This window comes from Acinonyx jubatus, chromosome E4 (assembly GCF_027475565.1).
Source record: "Acinonyx jubatus isolate Ajub_Pintada_27869175 chromosome E4, VMU_Ajub_asm_v1.0, whole genome shotgun sequence".
Lineage (NCBI taxonomy): Eukaryota > Metazoa > Chordata > Mammalia > Carnivora > Felidae > Acinonyx > Acinonyx jubatus.
In genome coordinates, this window is record NC_069395.1 from 10461047 (window position 1) to 10466811 (window position 5765).

The window sequence follows — 5765 nt, forward strand, 5'->3', positions numbered from 1 at the left end:
TTCATAAGAATAGCTCATATAAATAAGAATCTCTAGTAGAAAAATGGGCATAATTATCAATTTAGTTCTATAAGCACATGAAAAATGTTCACAAAATAAATTCAAAGAAATCTTAATGGAAACATTGGATTATCACATTTTTACCTCTGTAAAGTTCTAATCTTTATAAAATATAATTTTTTTTAATGCTTATTTTTTTTTGAGAGAGAAAGAGACACAGAGCTCAAGCAGAGGAGGGACAGAAAGAGGGAGACACAGAATCTGAAGCAAACTCCAGGCTCCGAGCTGTCAGCACAGAGCCCGGTGCAGGGCTCGAACTCACAAGCTATGAGATCCCGACCTGAGCCAAAGTCGGATGCTCAACTGACTGAGCCACCCAGGCGCCCCTATAAAACATAACTTTTAATGTTGGCCAGTGTCTGCTACTCAAATTGCCAGTAGAGGTTTAAATCGTTGCCACTTACCTGGAAGGTTTTTCTCTCTGTTCTAATGGCTGATCTCATTTATTTGTTACACCCACTCTCAGAACATCTCCTTTTGGACTGGACTCAGACTCAGAGGTGGAAACCTTCAGGGAGGACAGCCTCCGTCTCTCCGTCTCTTGGCAGTCTGTTGCTGGCAGGGCTTTTTTTTTTTTTTTTTTTGGCCCCTTCGTTTTCTTGGTCAAAAGTTTAACATATTCTGCAGCCTCTTCCTTGTTTTTCTTCATATGCTTTTCTTCAGAGCAATACAGCCATGGTTGTGTTGCAGGACACGGGGAGTGACAAGACGCTGAATCCAGGGCACTTTGGTCGAAACTAGGTTTCTTACCGTCCTTGTTAAGGGGCTGTCTCACAACATACTGGTGGCAGCATCTTCTTTAGAGAGACTGAAAGGTTTGTGGATTCCGCCAGCTCTTTAGGGTCCCAGATGACGAGATAAATAATATCAGTGACTCCAGGAATATCCTTCCCCCACTTTTTTCACAATGACCAGGTTGAGAACCCCCAGATTGGCCTCCATGGTGCCACCCGGGACAGATGTGTGCTTCCTTTCTCCGGTCCTCCTTGCCCGGGAACAGAAAGGCCCCTTTCTCAGTAGCGGGTGGGCACGGCCATGGGTGGAGACACCCTGCTTCGTGGGGAAACCTTGCTTGTCATTCCCGCCAGTAATTCGGACCACGGAACCCTTCCATTCTTCACGCAGAGCATTAGCAGCAACGTCTGTGGCCACACGCTTCTCAGAAAAGGTAAGGAGTTTGCAAACATCATCCACATCAATGAGTTTCTGGCAGCCAGTGGCTGGGAAACAGAGGTTCAGCTTCATCCCAAAGAGCCCACTGCCTCTGAGGACCCATGAAAAAGAGCTGGAAAATTTTTGGATAATTGATTCAAGACCCTTAAAAACTTTGTACCTCTTTACCCTGCAGTTCTTTTTTTTCTCTGAAAGACATTTTTTATTTAAATAATTTATTTATTAAATTTTTTTAATGTTTATTTATTTTTGAGAGAGAGAGAGAGAGAGAGAGCACTAGCAGGGGAGAGCAGAGAGAGAGAAGGGGGCACAGAATCCGAAACAGGTCTAGGCTCTGAGCTGTCAGCACAGAGCCTGACACGGGGCTTGAACCCACAAGCCGTGAGATCATGACCTGAGCCAAAGTTGGATGCTTAACTGACTGAGCCACCCAGGTGCCTCAGAAATTCATTTTTTAAAAATGTTTATTTATTTTAAAAGAGAGTGCACGAGCTGGGGAGGGGCAGAGAGAGAGAGGGAGAGAGAGACTCCCAAGTAGACTCTGAGCTCTTGGCTTAGAGCCTGACTCAGGACTTGATTTCATGAAACGTGAGACCATGACCTGAGTCGAAAGCAAACTGAGCCACCCAGGCGCCCCTGAAATTTATCTTTAAAGGAACCTCTCCTAAGGAAAAACTCAGCAATTCAAAGAAACATTTGTGCAGGAGGATTTTCACTGCCATATTATATAAAATAAGCAAAGAATTGGAAACGATATCTCAATAATATAGAAATGCTTAATAAATGACTATGTATGCATAAAATCAAATGTTCTAGAGACATTAGAAAAACTAAATGATATAAAAATGTTTACGAGATTGTGTAAAGAAAATGTAAGATATAAAACTGTACAAGGGACATGTATCTACTATCATCTATCGATCTATCTATCCATCTATCATCTATCTATCTATCTATCTATCTATCCATCCATCTATCCCTATTCATCACCTGTCTTCTGCCACCTTAGAAAAGAGAATGAAAAATAAGTTAATAGTGCTTAGCTCTGAGTGTTGGAGAATAGCTAATTTACATTTCCTATAGGGCCCCGTCTTGGGCTGTAAATGTCAAAGAGGACTTCCTTAGTGCAGTACCACCCACAGGGAATCATAAAGACAGCAGAAGCTGGCGAGGAAGCCTTGCCCTCTTCCTACAACTTGAGCCTATCTGGAACTGAGATACTGACCTTACTTGGTCTGGAGGCTCCCAGTCTCTTAAAAGCTCCGGCAAACAATTACCTTCTCTTACAACGCCTGCATCCTGTCCCCAAGCCACGCTATACACTCAGGCCATTGCAGTATTAATGACACAAGCCAACAAAGTCTAATGCACACACAGGCCATTGATCAGTGGAGGAGACCTGGCCAGTCTTTGTATTCTTGCCTTGGCTCTAGTCCTTCCCAAGGCTTCCAGGGTTAACCTCTCTATGCCCTTCCTGCTAACAAACTAATGGATATTCAGCGAGTGCAGCCCAAACCAAATATTAGGCTGTTAGTCAGACTGGAATGTTCCTCAGTCATGTATATGAATAGTGTTTGCAGTTTGGGGTTATCCACATGACCCGCCTCTCATTATCACGGACGACAAAGAACCAACTGTATTCATAACCATATGAACGTTACTCACACAGGCCGGATTTTATAAGCAAGAAAAAACAGAGAAAGGGGGGGAAAAAGATGAAAATAAATGGAGAGAGGGGTGGGGGCTGTGAGAAAGAAACAAGTGAGAGATTTTTAACCGGGAGGGATTGTAAAGGGCAGTCCACAGTTCTAGCCCCATCATCTCCTGGTTTCCTTGTCTTGCTAATCAAGGGCAAAGCAAGAGGCATCAGGTCAGAGATGGGACTAGAGCTCATTCAGGGAGGGCCTCCAGCCCTTAGCAGGCTGTGCGTGGTCCGTGTTGCCCTGAGAGTCGTGGGAAGAAGAGACAGACTGGGTGAGAGTTGAAGGAGACAAGTGAATTTTTGATGGACGTGAAGCTGGAACCGGGCCCTGGTTTTCCAAATGAACAGGAAATGTCATCGCTTCCATCTTCTGACCCCTTTTACAGTCAGTACAGCTGCTCACAAGTGGGTGTACATGTCTCGCTTTTGCCACATCCTCTTGGCCTCTGTCGGGGCCCCTCGAGGCCTCGGTATGGCCCGTGTTTACCTCTGATGTGACGGCTCGGGGAAATCACTTCTCTGCTGCCATGCTTTGTCACCGTGCAGTTCGCTGTCACCTTGCAGCTTCCCTCTGGCTCCACTGGGCTGGCCAGTGGACTTAAGTCCTGTCTTGTCCAAGGGCCGCTGTGGCCGAACTCTCTTGAGCCCCATGCCTCAGACCATACAGTCTAAAAGGACCGGTGTCTGGGGTGCCTAGCTCTCTTCCCGGGTCAGGCAAGCATAGTGGGTGTCTGAGAACCCTGATCTTTTTCTTGACGGTGCATCAGCAAAGGCCCTCCTTGGACAGGAGTAGCTCTTCTTTTTATTTAGAGGGTGTATGTTTGGCAGAGTCCAGAGAAATTCGGATCCACTTTCCCTCCGTCCTTCCCGAAGGAGATCACAATCCCCATGGGCCTTGAAGCTGTGAGGACCAGGTCTATGTCTGAAACATCCTCCTAGCAATTGGCAAACCTTTGGGGCTTGATCTAGTTTAAACGCATACCGATTATGTGGTCCCGAGGATCCTGGCCAGGACCTCAGGCAGGCCTCGTGACAACTCTGAGAATTCCAAGTAGACAGCCCATGCGTCTCCGTTAGTTACTGAAAAGTCGCAGATGTGGGGGGCAAGAGTGGCTCCGGTCTTCCTCAGCCCTCTGCTCGCTTCCTGCCATCGCCTCCTTACTGGCACCCTCCTCCATAGCATTGCATCAGTGCCTGGAGATCTTATTTTTCCCAGCGCATCACCCTTCACAGTGCTATCAAAGCAGCAGCTGGAAAGGGCAACGGATCACATTGTTCCCCATTTCCAGGGCTCGTCACTGCCTGGAGCTGCATGCAGGACACTTGGGGCTGTCCTCGACTTCCCATCTCAGCTCCTGATCCTGCCTGCATCTGCCCTTAAGTTGTGGCCTCTGATCCAATTTGATATCCGTTATTTTGTTCCTTTCACTCCCTCTGCCCGGATAAGCATGGTTATTCTCGACTGGGTGAAATCTTAGTGACTGTTTAAGGCCGGATCAAGTGCCATGGCTTTTGGGAGGGAGCATTGTAGAGTCCAAGGTGCACTAGCTCTGGGAACATTAGGAAATGTGTTATGTTTATCTTTACTTAACTTTAAATTGTGCAAAAAAAAAAAAATCTACCTCATAAGATGGGTGAAAGGATCAATAAATTCATGTATGTAAAGCAACCAGTCTGGTACCTCTCAAGAGGAGACAATAGCCTTTTACCACCTTTTTGCCTTTCCTATGGCTTATTAGCCATAGTTTCTGTTCTTTGAAGGCCTTTCCAAACCCTTGGAGGGGTTAACTGTGCTCTTGTGCCCCCCCCCACCCCGCCCTGTTCTCCAGAACGTGCTGCTCTTGGTGGGGGGGTGAGGGAGCCCTTTGAAGGCGGGACCGTGTCTTTTCCCTATTCCCAGCTCTGGCTCTGGCTCTAGCCCAAGGCAAGGAAGGACTCAAAAACCCTGAATGAACTAGTGGGAGGTACAGGCGACCTCTTCAGGGGAAGGCAAAGACTGAGTGCAGGCCTTGTGTTGTGTCTTAGTTGTGTCTTAGTGAAAACCAAGAGCTACTCTCCATCGACTTCCTCGAATCCTCGGCCACCGTGGAAAAAACGTCATGACTCAGAGAATCTTGGGGTGTCAGAGAGCTGGGAGGGGTGTCGGGGATCACCAGAGTTTGAAACTCGGAGTGGTGCAGGCTCTGGTCCCAGGTCCCAAAGGCGTGACAGACGAACCTGGGCCCAGACATCCTACATTCAGGGTTCTGGGCCAGGGCTCTCCCTGTTCCCTGCTTTTTGCTTGCCCCAAACCTTAGGGAAGAGAGAGGGATGCTGACTCGGCAGGAGTGCTTACAAAATTCTCATTATCCCGATTATTTCCAAACTGCACACCTTCAGATGGCCCAGGATAGAGCCTTGACCCGCCTAACTGGCTGGACATAAGTGTTTTGTAATGCTTCTGAGAAGGTGGAGGAATTATGTGCCTCTCTGAGACTCCTCATCTGATAGGACCGTGCAACTCCCCACCTCTGAGTGCTTCCCAAACACTAACTTCTCTGCCCTCTGAAGCATCCTGCTAAGGAGGGGATATTGCTCCTCCACCTAATGAGAAAACCTAAGGCCCGAAGTGAAACCATTTCCCTAGGATGCCTCAGTGAGTCAGTGGGGAGGCTTTAAATAGAACCCCCACCCCACCCCCACCCTACCACTTCCACCTCCTACCCATTAGACCACACTCTCTTCTGAGCACAGGAATGTAAGCCCTGTACATTCCTTCTAAGGACAAAATGTGCCCCTTGGAATTAGCTACAGGATTCCAGATTGAGCGTGGTGAGTGAGGGAGGGAGGG

At 47.4% G+C, this 5765-nt stretch overlaps 1 pseudogene; it reads right to left on the minus strand.

The window, feature by feature from the left end:
- Positions 1-202: 202 nt before the first annotated feature.
- On the minus strand, positions 203-1305 carry LOC113603957 (40S ribosomal protein S6-like; annotated as a pseudogene).
- Between the last annotated feature and the right edge of the window lie 4460 nt (positions 1306-5765).